This window comes from Protopterus annectens, chromosome 5.part1 (genome assembly GCF_019279795.1).
Source record: "Protopterus annectens isolate FY-2018-M chromosome 5.part1, PAN1.0, whole genome shotgun sequence".
Lineage (NCBI taxonomy): Eukaryota > Metazoa > Chordata > Ceratodontiformes > Protopteridae > Protopterus > Protopterus annectens.
This window is the reverse complement of record NC_056736.1, coordinates 314785212-314799814: the sequence shown is the minus strand read 5'-3', so window position 1 is coordinate 314799814 and position 14603 is coordinate 314785212.

Sequence of the window (14603 nt, the reverse complement as noted above, 5' to 3'; positions counted from 1 at the left end):
CACCGCATTTGTTAGGAGTAGGCTGTGTCATGTTATCTGGACACTGCATTGTGGGGACAGGATAAATACCCTGGAAAGATCATATCAAAATGGATCTTGACTTCCTGCTCATGAAGATGGTTCACAGGATTCCTCTCTTTCATCAACTTATTAAAAAACTGCAAAAAACAGACTAAATATTAATTGATTTCATATCAGAATCCAATGTTAAAATCAACGATATGGAAGAAGCTCCCTTTGCCCACTATAGCCATCTTAAAGAAGAAAGGGTACTTAAGAGTCACACAGCAGAAACCAAACTTGGAATTACTGTAGACAAAACTGATCATGTCAGGATGAAGTATTTGAGGTTCACAAGGATCTCAAGAGCACAGGAAGGAAAGAACTGTCTGTAGTACATGGCCAGAGGAAATAGAGGAATTGTCTGGATTTCCTGCTGCGGTGATAACAATAGGAACCACATTTAGAGGGTTACTGCCATACAGACAATACTAGTTAGACAGAAAACTTTTTTTTCTTAAAATAAAAATTCCTTACTGTTCTCTGGTCACCAAATGAAATCATTATGAGGGGTGAGAAAAAGATGTCCATGAACAGGATTACTTCTGCTGAGACTCACAAAAGGCAGGCTGCTTACCTGAAAGCAATCGGTATACACAAGCAGGAGTGGTGTAGACATAATGGAAGGTGACCCTTGTGGGAAGCATTGACACATTTCTTTCACTGAATGAAGATGCAAACAGGCTAAAGCAGTTAGCATCAAAAAGGAAAGGCAGCCTGAACAGCTAAATGAGTAGGTGGGGACATCACTAGGGAGAAGTGAAATACCTGGTTTCATAAAACTCTTTCATCGTTCTCACAAGAAACATTTAAAAAAGAAGAGTGCCACTTCATCAGAAACCTAGTCACACAGCTGAAATGTGACTACTGCTGTAACTTTCTAGATGGTTTTCTTTCATTTTAGTCCACTGCTACACTAAGGAATCTTAGGAAATGTGAACTGTGTTGACATTGGAGATTGTCTGAGGACTGTTGTACCAAAAAGTGATTTTTTTTCAGGACATTGATGGGTAAACAGTCAAGCTGAGCAAGAAATTCGAATAAAACATGGATACATACAGGATGACTACTACATTCACCCTTTTGGAGGGGTGATTGCTATGCATATGTTTTTGCAAGTAATTTTATCTGTGTAAGCCAAGGTATGTGGAAAGCTAATCAGTTGAGTTTCTTATTAAAACTGGAAACAATTAGCAAAAAGTAAATGCCAGTGTGTAAGTTTAAGTTCAGGATTTCTTTTGACTTTGCTGTGAATTGCAGATGGGCAGAATGTAACACTGAAGCAGTTTAAAAGTCAGATAGGGATCAGGTTATAAGACTGTCTACTGATTTAATTGAGACAGCAAATGGAATTTCCTTTTACAGGTTCATAGGTCCATAGATGTGCACTAGGCTAACATCCAGTGGGGCCTTTTTAAGCCTAGCTATGCATCCCAAATCTCTAACAAGTTATAGTGTCCTTGGTAGTGTAAGCAGGGGCTTGGGAGATAAACCATTTATGGGCAGCTTGTGTTCCATTAGATTCACATGTGCCAAACCAGAGGTGAATTTCCCATTCCCCATCCAGTTGTCCAACTTGCACTTGAATTGAGTTAGGAAGGAGCTCAGCTTCACATTGAAAGGGGAGCCTGCTCCAGAAATGGGCTAGTCTCTGTTATACATACCAGTCTCTCCAGCAGGTCATATTTATATCACAGGCAAAGTTTAGGTCTTTAGAGCAGATAATTCTAGTGCTGTTTGTTTTGCAGATCTGCAGGAGATCCATCTGACTTTGGTCCAAAGATGCCTTGCATACCAGACGTAGGTCTCCCCTCAACAATCTGTAGGACACAGAATACAGGGATTAGGGTTTAAGGTGGTTTGCACAGGACATGATATTTATGCCCCGTATTCTTTCAGAAACATATATGGAAGTTCCAGTTGTTGGATGTGCTTGGCTAGGTACATACCAAAGAGGCCATTGTACTCAGTGATAGGTCTGATGAGTACTGAATACAGTGGAATAATGACCTCCTTGGACCTAGATGCCATACCTTTGTTTATAAGTTGAGCAAAATAGAATGATTTCCTCACTGCTGTAGACATGTGATGGTCAAAGTCTAGATTACTGTCTATGTGTATCCCCAGGTCCCTGACTACTGTTTTGACTCGTAGGAGTGGGTTGTCTATATGGTAGTTAGCAGGGTGGTCAACTTTACAAAGGATATACTATTATGGGTTTCTTGGGATTTAGTTTTAATCCATGGTTCTGGCACCAGTTATTTGCTTGTGTCACCTCTTTTTGTAGAACTTTCGTGTCAGTGAGGGGATTCTATTTCTATTCCTAATTTGCAATAATCTACAAATTTGGTCAGCCAGAGACCCTTGACATTAATCTTGACTCCAGATAAGTAGATGCCAAAAAGGAGAACTTCCAGGACTGATCCCTGAGGGACTGCACTGGTGACTGGCTTTTTTGTATAGGTGGACTGCCCAGATCTAACTTCCTGGGTCCTGTACGTCAGCTGGTTGGCTATATACTGGATGACATAAAAATTTATACCTAACCTCCTGAGTTTGTTAATGATGCCTGAATGGTGTACTGTGTCAAATGACTTGGCCAGGTCAAGGTAGGCAGTGTGAACCATTATGCCCTCATCTATTGTTTTGGTTACCTTCTGAATGAAGTCCACCAGACTGAGTAGGCATGACCTACACTTGATGAAACTAATCTGGGCTGGGTCCAGTGGCTGGAATTTTCCTATGTCATTATTGATCAATTCCATGATAATTCTTTCCATGGCTTTGCTTATGAGAGTAGTGAAACTTAAGGGTCTGTAGTTTCCAGGGTCTGTAGATGGTCTGCCTTTATACAGAGGATGGTGGTTGCCTTTCTCCATTCATGAGGCATGAAACCTATTTTGGAGGCTACAGTTAAAATAATAATTTCAGACGGCCTGATAAGTCATGTTTCTTGATATTTAGAAGACAGCCTGGATTATTGGGGCCCATTGATGCAGTGTTCTTAGAAAGAATATTCAGATCTTGTTCCCTAGTGGTAATTGGAAGAGTTATATTTGTTAGTATTTCCTGAGGGGAGGTTGGGTAAAGTTTGAGCCGAATTTGTCTGTCCTTAGGTTTGCTTTATCTTCTGGCTCCATTAATAATAAGCTCTGCACACAACTGTGTATTGCCTTTGAGATTGTGGACATAACTAAAGAATGCCATTGTGATTGTCCTTGGTCCAGGAGGCCAGATTTAGCTCATATTTGGCTTTGGTAGATTATTTGTTCTCTGAGTCATTTTTTAGTTAGATAAGAATGCTTTTCCTACTGGGTGCTACACCTCCTAATTTTTTTCATGATTCTCTTTCTTCTGTTATTCACCTTATTGATGTTGTGATTCCACCAGGGTGGATTGTAGTTTGAGTTAGTTGTGTATTTATTCCTGATGGGTAGAGCTGATTCTATGCAGCTATTAACATACTTGTATAGGATTTCTGTGACCAGTTCCACATAGGCAGCAGTGTTCTCAGGGTTTAGGACGAGCTTCAAATTTTGCCAGGTTATCACCTTGGAGTAGTTCCTGAACATTCCAGAGTTAGTTGGTGTTCCAGATTTTATTTTTACTTCAAATTAGACCATTTTGTGGTCTGACCTCACCAGAGAGGACATTACACTAGGATATATGTAACATTCTCCCATATTAGTGAGGATCAGGTCCAGTATATTTGTCCAGGGAGTTTAAATTTACAAAGTGCAGGAATCTCTGAGCCTGCACATTTGGTATCATATATGATTCCCAGTTAATAGTGAGGTAATTAAAGTCACCCATCAATATGGTATTGGGTTGGACGGTGAGTGTCTTCAGTAAACTCAAATATGTGTTATGGTGTCCTGTGTCATAGAGGGGACCTACAGGTTGCAAGAAAATGGTATAGGATTTTGTCTTTGGTGATTTGAACATGGAGGAGCTCAGATACATTGTCCTCTTTAAGCAACCTTGAGGTATATTTATTTTTGATGTAAAAATTGAGGCATCTCCACCTTTAGTCCTTGCCTGTATCATAGTTGGTCTAAATGTGTGGATTGCATTGTAGCCTTGCACTGCTGGGGTACTCTCCATAACTTTAAACCATATGACTGCACAAATGTCAACATTCTCGAAGATAAAGAAAGCTTGTTCATAGGTTCATAGATTCATAGGTTCATAGAAGATAACTAGGCTAACGGCCCTAGAGCCTTTATAAGCCTAGCCATATTTATCCTGAGTTGCCCCAATTGTCGGTGGTTAGGTGAGTGAAGTTTGTGAGGTAAGGGTCTATAGTAGTTAATAATGACTTCCTCTGTCCAGGAGGGATATGGGCATCAGCCCAGAAGTGAATTTGCGGTCACCCATCCATTGATCTAGGTTGCATCTAAAGATGATCAGGGAGGGGCTCTGTTTCACATGAACTGGAAGCTTATTCCAGAGAAGTGGCAATCTCTGGGAGATGTATCTATTTCTCCAGCATGACCTGTTAATATCAGAGTCTAGGTTAACATTCCTGGAGTGATTCACCCCTGTGCAGTTTGATTTACAAATGTGTAGCATTTCCATCAGGGCCAGGTCAAAGACTGCCCTGTAAGTCAGGTACAGGTCACACCTTAGCAACCTGCAGGAGACAGAATACAGTGAAAGGATTTTCAGTCTTTCTGCATAAGACTTGTTTTGTGCACCCTGTAATTTCTTGGTCAGAAACCTCTGTGGACTCTCCAATTGTTGTAGCTGTCTGGTGAGGTACATGCAAAAAGGAGCATTGTACTGAATTATTGGTCTGATGGGGTTAGTATAATGGAATTATAACATCCTTAGATTTAGGTGCGATGCCTTTACTTATAAGATGTGCGACATAGAAGGATTTATTATTACTGTGGATACGTGGTGGTCAAAGTTCAGGTTGCTATCAGCCTGAGTACCCAGCTCACATACCACTGGGTCTACATTTAGGGGGGTGCAGTCTGTGATGTAATTAGCAAGGATGTCAGCTTTTCCACAGGGAATAATAATGCAATTTTTTGCATTTATCTTTAATCAGTGGCTTTGGCAGCAATGATTTGTCTCTGTTAGCCCTGTCTGCAGTATATTAACATCACTGGGGACTCAATGATTCCTCCCAATTTGCAATCATCAGTGAACTTAGGTCGGCCACAGGACATCCAAGTTTTGCCTGGACTTTTGAGAAATAAATTCTGAACAATAAGGGGCCCGGTACAAAACCTTGTGGTACTCCACTACTGACTGGTCTTTTGCTGGAGGTGAAGTCACCCACTTTGACAGTATGTGTCCTGTCAGTGAGCCAGTTGGCTACACATCTGGTAATGTAGGGGATAATTCCCAACTGGGAACATTTCTGTATAATGTCTGAGTGGGGGATTGTGTCAAATACCTTGCTAGGTCAAGATAGGCAGTATACACTATCACTCCCTTGTTCAGGGCCTTGATATCTTTCTCAAAGAAGTCAACCATGTTTAACAGGCATGATCTATCTTTAATTAATCCAAACTGGGTTGGATCCAGAGAATGGAGATTACCTATGTTCTTGTTAATAAGGTCCATAATGATTTTTTCTATGGCCTTGCGGATGAGGCTAGTCAAACTTATGGGTGTATAATTCCCAGGGTTGGCTGATGGTCCCCCTTTATGCAGAGGGATTACTGTTGCTGTCCTCCAGTCCTCTGGAATATAGCCAGATCACAGGCTGTGGTTAAATAGGGATCCATGTGGGTCTGCTAGGTCATGTTTTAAGTTGTTTCAAAGGAAACCTGGGATGTTGTCTGGTGCCACTGATGCTGTGTTTTGGCCTTGGAGAGTACTGAGATAGCCTGCTCTCTTGAGATAATAGGCTGAGGAATGGTGACAGGTATACTTTGGGAGATGACAGGAGGGGACAAGGGGGTGAAGTTTGCTCCAAATCTGTCAGCTAACAGGTTGGCTATTACCTCCAGTTGAGTACGAGTGGTGTCATCCACAACCAGTTCAGTGCATAGCTGGGTATTCCCTTTTAAATTTCAGACATAAGTAAAGAATGCCTTGTGATTATCCTTAGCTTTGGAGGACTTGACAAGGTCTGTAATTTGTTTATTTAAGCTAGCATGGGATTTCTTCCTCTGCTGAGCCAGTTTCCTGTTGCTCTTGGACATTAGTTTCTTTCTTTTCTTGTATAGCCTGTTTATACTCGGGGTCTGCCAGGGTGGCTTATTTTTTTGACAAGACCTGTTTTTAATCCAGTCAGATACAGACAATTCTGTACAACTGCTTAAATGGTTATACAGAGCACTGGTGTACACCTCTTCATAGGAGTCCATGTTATCTGCAGTTCAGCTTGATGGGGTATCTGGCCTTATGTTGTTGTGTCTTTTGGCTTTTCCCGGTTAGGGGTCGCCACAGTGAAACTCTGGTCCGCTAATGATTGGTAGTTGATTTTTACGTGCCGAGTTACCAGCCCTGACGCACAACCTTCAACAAAGGTATGCCCATTCACGCATGTCTCCACGCAGAAGATGCTCTAGCTGAGAATCGAACCGGACAGCGTCTTACTGTGAGGCGACAATGCTACCGCAGCACCACCACCGCAGTTTATAATTTCATCAAACAAGACTAATTTATGGTCCGATTTTACCAGGGAGGACATCACACGCGGGGGGGGGGGCAATGTTTTCCCGTGTTAGTCAGTACTATGTCCAGGACATTTGAGCCTCTTGTGCTTGTGCTGCCTAGTTGTTCCAGAGCATTTGCATTGACAAAGTCCAAGAACCCCTGAGCCAGCATTTTTGTGGTCTTGTAGATGACTTGTTCTCTTGAGATAGTAGTCTGAGGGTTTTTATAATAAAGCCCAATTATAATTTTAGAATTAAGTTATGAAAAGTGATTTCACTTTTGTTATGTGTTTCCTGCATCTGGGTATATTTCCCATTAGACCTCACTTTGGGGGTATAAATGTAAAGAACGCTGTAGTTTTATTTATTTTATTTTAGTTTAATTTGTTAACAAGGGTAAATCACTGAATGAATCCAATGGACCTGTTTCATGCTTAGCTCTGTGCATGCAAAAATTACAGTGTACATGAAATAAATTTAACAGTCACTCAATATTAATTAAGTACAAGCTGAATGAAACATCTATTGAGTGTAGTCCTTTAAGTTTTGTAATAATGCATTATTGTCAAAATGCAGTTGCTGTTGAGATAGGGTCCTATACACAGAATTTTTGCAAATTTGGTGAAAAATGTGTAAACTTAGCAAAGCTGCAAGGATGTGCTCACTGATGCAAACACTGTTCCATCATTTGACAGTAACATTTTAGGCTACAACTTTTATAATAAGAATCTTAGGGGTTTGCTTAAGTAAGCAATAATTTATTTATTTATTTATTTCACATTTGTTAACCATGTTAGTCCAAATGAGTTTGCAAACAAACCCATTTTTAGTGAAGACCTGAGAGGAAACGCCCCAGCAAACATAAGAAAAGACAATCACAATACAAAATAATTGTAAAAAAGAAAAGGTTATTATCTATTTGCATTGCATTGATAGTAAACAACTAATTTTCAGTGGAGACACAAGGGAAAAGAGCTCCAGCAAATATAAGCAAACATAAACATACAGGACAAAAACTATTAAAAGTAACAATGCAAATAAGGAATTAATTATAAAGAGAAAAACAAAAGAAAAAAATTATGACCATTAAGGGTTGCACTGATAGCAGTGGTCTAAATTTACTACATATAAGAGTACAAACAAAAAGATAATCGCTGTTCAAAAGAAGGAAAATGTATAGACATTGATAGGAAGTGGGGGAAAAAGGATAAATAGTGTGGAGAATGGGTGGGGGGAGAAAAAGAAGGGGGCTATAGTAGTAGAGCTGAGGGTTTAGGAGGTTAGTTTAAGCAGAAGTTACTAACAGAGAAAGAAAGTTAGGAGATGCAACACATACGTATGGTCAAGGCAACGGCCTAATTTCAAGTTTAGTAGGTGGGATTTAAGCTCCTTTTTAAAACAGGGAAAGGAAAGGTTGGATTTAATATGGAGAGGGAGTTTGTTCCAATTTAGTGAGACAGAGTGTTTGTAAAGTAGTTTTCCAATATTCCTTTTGGGTTTATAAACTTAGAGAAGATGCTGAACACCAATAGGGTGTGTGTCTTATTGTGGAAATAATGCTACACCTCTGGAAGGGCATTATTTCCAAAATAACACACACCCTAGAGGGCATTATTGAGCTTAGAGATGGGCTGTCTGTAAAATTGTAAAATTGTTGTATTTTACTTATTTATTTTTTATTACTATATTATTTTTTACATATTTTTGATGTGAAATAATTCTTCTTCCTAATGTTTCAAAATTGCTGTAGTATATGTAAATGGTGTTGGAGGAAGTATTTTACATGTAAAATATATAATAAAAAAAATCTAGATATTTACCTATTTTTGGATCCTTTCACCTAAAATGAGTGGTTTGTTGCCATTCATTGGAGATTGAAGTCACTAAATAATGACAAACATTTGACTTTCAGACTTTATTTGCTTCAGAAAATTAATGTTAACACAAATCTTGTGATTTAAGCTACTTTGTAATTTTATAAGAACAACATGTAAAATCTGTTCCTATTTTTGAGCTCTGTTCCCTTTTATTTCAGGCTGTATCTAGGTTTCTTGAGCTAAGAGGTTGAGAAGTATGCAAACCTCTTTACTGCTGCTGCCACTGATTGATCGATCTCACTCTCTCTCATGCACACAAACACTTGCACTTCAGAAAATGCATGCTTACACAAATCCTATTATTCAAGCAACTTTGTGATTTTTATAATAGCAATATTTAAAATATATCCCTATTTTGAGCCTTTGTTCCCCCTTTATTTTAGGCTTTATCCAGATATCTTGAGCTAAGAGGTAGAGATATACAACAATCCTGTTAACTGCTGCTGCTGCCAATGCTTGATCATTCTCACTCTTCACTCTAGCTCTGTCTCATCCATACACACCTCGCTTTCATGTACGCAAGCACACATATGCTCACACACAGACATAAACATAAACACGCAGAGAGAAACATAAACACACAGACAGAAACACACACACACGCATGCACGCGCACGCACGCACACACACACACACGCACACACACACACACACACACACACACACACACACACACACACACACACACACACACACACACACACACACACACACGCACAAACACAGACAGAAACATAAGCAGAAACATGTTTTTCGATTTCATTTAGTTTTTATACTCACTAAACAGCAAACACACTGCTTAGTGAGTGTAAAATAATAGCTTGATCGATTTTTCTCATTCTCATACATGCATACACTTTCACACAGAGACATAAACAAATACACGCGCACAGTTTTTTATTTTAATTTTCTTTTTTATTTTATTTTATACTCACTGAATAGCAAAGGAGCTGATTAGGCAGCATAAAATAATGGTGGCCTTTAGTTTATTTTCAGTCCGAACTTCACGGCAGTTTGATATACTGCCGTGAAGCAGTGGACCCGTTTGTCAGTGGGCATTATCTGTAGACTAACACCCTGCTGGAGAACATTTGTTTTCTAATAAGGATGCTGATCTACAGGTCACCCATTCTCTAATGAAGTCTAGAAAATCACACAGAAAACAATTTGCAAACTGATGTAGAAATAATGAATTCTAATACAATTATGGGGATATGTTCACCATGTTAAATGTAGATTCCCAGCTTTGTTGCTACAAATATTTTTGCACAAGTAGTAGTCATTTTTATAGTCTATGACATGTAGTCTAAAGTATTGCCTTGCAATTCTATCATATAATTTCATTTTACAGTCAATGTACAAAATGACTTTTCCTGTCCACACCACCATTCTGGATGAAATATATAAGAAAAATGCAGTTGGTCAGGAGTCCTATTAATGGTATTCAGGAAGTTTGGCATGAATATTTGCACTTGAGTGAGCTTATGACGAAATGTTCCCCAAATGAAATACAAAGCCATGGCTTTATAATTTAAAATTATCTTAAGACAAATGTTTCAGAATATGTAACTTAGAAGTGTGCATTGTGAAATCAAAGTGTTGATACATAATTCCATTTTAGAAAGTGACTCTGTAATTTCTCTGTGAAATAACATTTTGCAATAGATCTGTGCAATGACCTTGGAAAAGGCCAAGAGGTGTGGACACATGGAAACTATATGGAAAATCTAGACTCAGAATGTTAAGGAGTTGTAAAGCTATACAGTAGACTCCCTCTTATCTGGTCTCACTGGGATCTGACCTTAGGCTGGATAAATGAATGGCTGGTTAATCAGAAAAAGCATACAAAATAGCCATTTATAGGTTATAAATCAGCTAGAATAATAGGATTTGTGTTAATATACATTTTGTTAATAAATATGAAGTTTAAAACTCAAATGTCTCTTATTATTTATCCCAGAGGAGGTGGAAGTGTTGTTCTTCTCTGTTGTCTTTTGCTAGAGCTACGGCAGAAATTTGATGGCTGATTAAATAGAAGCCGGATAAGAGGGAGTCTACTGTAATTACTTGCTCAAAACTTTATTGGAAAGGAGAGAGAAGACATGGACTCTGATTTCAGCAGCAACCAGATTGTTGATGAGGTATGGAGTGAAAGCAGTGTTCATTCTAGAGAAGTAGATCATGGTGTGTTTTTTTAGAAGGTAATTGTAGAGATAACAGTTGTTTAGTGGTTTGTCTGTAGTCAAACAGTTAAGAGAGGGGTAAGAAATGGCAATGAACTATTTATGTAGGAAAAAATGAACATTTCTGAATCTGAGTGTATTATTTTATTTTTATTTTGTTTTATTTTAGTTGTCTTTGTTGACCAGGAAAAGGCAGAGCCCATTTTCAGCAGAAGCCTGGGGAGAAAAGTTCCATCACAGTATATTGATATTAACAAGTGAATTTTCAGACAGCTGTCAGAAAAACAACAGTTATATTTCTCAGAAAAAAAACAAACAATTACAAGACAGGGATATACAGTAAAGTATTTACATAACCATCTACAAATCTATATAGTTCTGGTAGCTCTAAAATGTTGCAGGAAATAAATGAATTTATACTAAAGGGAGAACATTTTTGTAAAGAAGTTTAGTGTTCTTATTTTTTAATGTTTACTGCTTACATGAGCAATTTGTCCTGGCTTTAATGTATGGCTTTCTTACCCACCTGTTTTAAAATGTTCTCTGCTCCACTGTCCTTTTGAGTTACCCACATTATTTTAGCAAAACCACTCACACTGCTGTTTCAACCTTCCCTTACCACCATTGTCACTGACTGTTTTTCTTGGGCTAGTACCTCCATCTGTGAGGGGTTCTATCCTGTTCTATTCAGCCTTACTCCACTCTGGCTTTTCCTACCTTAACTCCAGTTCCTACCAAGCCCCTCCTTATCTAAATTTATACTGAACATATCCCCTCCCCTTCCTCATTCCTATCCCCTCCTCTTTCTACGTAGCCTCACCAATCCTTGGTAGTACCTCATTTTCCAATAGGATTCACACAGACTGTTTGTAATCTTATGTCACTTTCTCTCCACACCTATTCATCTCTGTTATCTCACTTAGTTTATTCTTCTCTATTGTTCTAATTTTACAATCTAAACGTTTATCCCCCTTGTACAATATTCACTTCGTCCTCCTCAGCTAGTGCTTCTTCAATATTACCCTCCCTTTAAAATGTTGACAGAAAACAATATCCACAAACCTTTTATTATACGCATCACCCACTTAATCATTCTCCTAATACTTCCTTTAATTTACAATTTCACTTTATCACACCACGGTATATTCTACATTTGTTTAACTAACTATACTCCATTAATATCGTAACCTTTCTCCATCTCCATAATAATTGGCTACCCTGTCTGGAATATCCAGCAAACCATTTCTACTCTCATTTATTTTTCCCTTATCTTCCTTCCTTCTCCTTTAACATCTTTTCCGTTTCATTCAACAATAACCTCCCCTTAACTATTTCATATGCTTATATATCTACCACATTATCCTTTTGCATCCTCAGATCTCTGCTATTCATTTTATATCACCATACCACCTATTATGGTACTCTCACATTTTATTCGCACTGACACACTACTAGCCACACTACTTATACTCAGACTGGACCCTCCTTCATGTCTATTGCTTCAAATTTATTTAATGTCCAACCTATTCATCTTTTCAAATACAAAAGATCTTAAGCATTCAGTTCACTTTGACATAACCCAGAATAAATTCATATACTTTATAAAAAAAATAAATAAATAACTAATCCTAATCTACTCTTCTCTAAAATCACTCTTTGTGGTGGCATCCATCCCAGCCGTGGCCTCTCACCTTCATCCACTCCAGCATCTTCTTCCCCTCTCTCTTATATAATACTCACAAAACCTTTCCTCATTTCCATTGACATTCCTATTATTCTAAATAAAGTTACAGACCTACAAGTATGTTTTTTTAATACTCACCAGATATTAGTGTCATTACTGAAGCATGGCTAAAACCCCCATATAAAAGATTCTGAAATTCAAATCCTGGCTACAATATAATTCATTGTGGTAGACCACACAAAAAAGGGGAAGCATTGCAATTGTATATAATAACGGTCTATGTTTCTCACCCCTCAAAACTAACATGAACACCTTCCAAAATGCAGAGCTTCATATCTTTATTCTCAATGTTAATAAACATAAGCTTTGTATAACTGTCCTCTACATACCACCAGGTAATAATATTGAATTATTAGAAGAAATTCTTACAAAACTAACTACTCATCATACTGTCTATCCCTACCTTTCAATACCTGCCCACTCCCCACTATTAGGGTGGATTTGTATTTTTTTATTTTTGTTTCCTAGCATATTAGACTATACTTCTAATACTTTTGTATATATACTGATTGGCATATTTAATCAGCATTTTTTTATTTATTTTTATTTTTACATTACTGGTGTCTCCTAATGCTTTATTGTATCCTATGCATTCTACTACCAAACTATATGTATATATGCCTTTTTAATTACATTTGTACTAGTGTTTTATTTGATGTCATTTAACTCTTTGGAGCTTTTTTTACCTGGGCCTCCACTGAAAATGAATATTTGTTACCCAGCTGGACTTTCCTGGAAAACAAATGTCAATAAAGAATAAAATGCAAAACAGCTTGTAAAGAGTTCAAGATATATAATGAAGTAAGACCAAAATATGCAGGAGGGGAATTATCAGTGCTGTAAAGGTTTGTAAAGAGTTTAAGGTATAACATTTATGTAGAGGGAGATATTAATATTGTATAGGAGGATAGTGGTAATACTGTATATGTGAGAGAGCAGGGTATAGGATTAGTTCTAGCTAGGCTGCATGATTCAAGTTGGTGTATCTAGAAGGTTTATACTTTAGGTATACAGGGGATGCATGAGAGGGGTAGAGCGGTGGGTGGTGGCAGTTAGAAAAAGAGAAAGATGAGAAGTGTTGTTGAAGAAGGGGATCAAGAGGGGTGTATTGATTCAAGTGCAGGAGGGAAAGTTGCTAGGGGTGTAATGATTTAAGGACAAAAAGGTACCAATAAGTAATAAGAAGTTTGTGTAAATACAAAGTAGGACAGAGTAGTATGATCAAAATAATAGCATTATATAAAGATGCACACACACACACACACACACACACACACACACACACACACACACACACACACACACACACACACACACACACACACACACACACACACACACACACACACAGGTGTGTCTGACGATGAATCACTGTGGTGCAACTGAAAATTATCCATTTGAGGGGGAGGGCACTGACAGATGTGTTACATGGCCAAGCCTTCCACACTGAACAGCTGTCTTGGTAGATAAAGTTTTCTGAGAATGCTGCACACTTTGTGTGCTGTATGTCAGATGAAATGTTAAACAATGGACCCATTTGCCTGAGTTGGTGGTAGCTCAGGTGCACTTTCTTCATAAGAGTACAATTTTTGAAATGCAAAACATTATCGTGGATAACAACTGCTGTAGTGCACTTTCATAAAGGTGGTCCCTCTACTGACCTTGGGATTTATAGGCATATTAGTTTTACTAGTATTATTTACAAAGCTATGATGTGTTATTGTTGAACTAGTAAATTACACTATAGCTTATGTCCTTCGATGTACACCATTTCAGCTTTGTAAAGGCAGATCAGGCCTGCTTACCTTACATGAATTATTCAAAAGGCCTACTGAGGCCATGCATAAGGGCCATGCAGTCCATGTTGCATACCTTAACCTTGCCAAGGCCTTCAACATTATCCTCTGAGTCTGTACTGAGATTATTGATGAACTCTCCCAGTTCAAAACACTGACCCGTACATAGCTCTCTGGATATGTAACTGTGTGTCTGCAAAATCCATACAATTAAGGTTGGGGTTATTTGCTCTAGACAAGAACATATTACCAGCAGTGTCACACAAGGCCCTGTCTTAGCCACCCACCCTCTTTGGTGTATGCTTTTTTGACAAAAAAGGTTATAG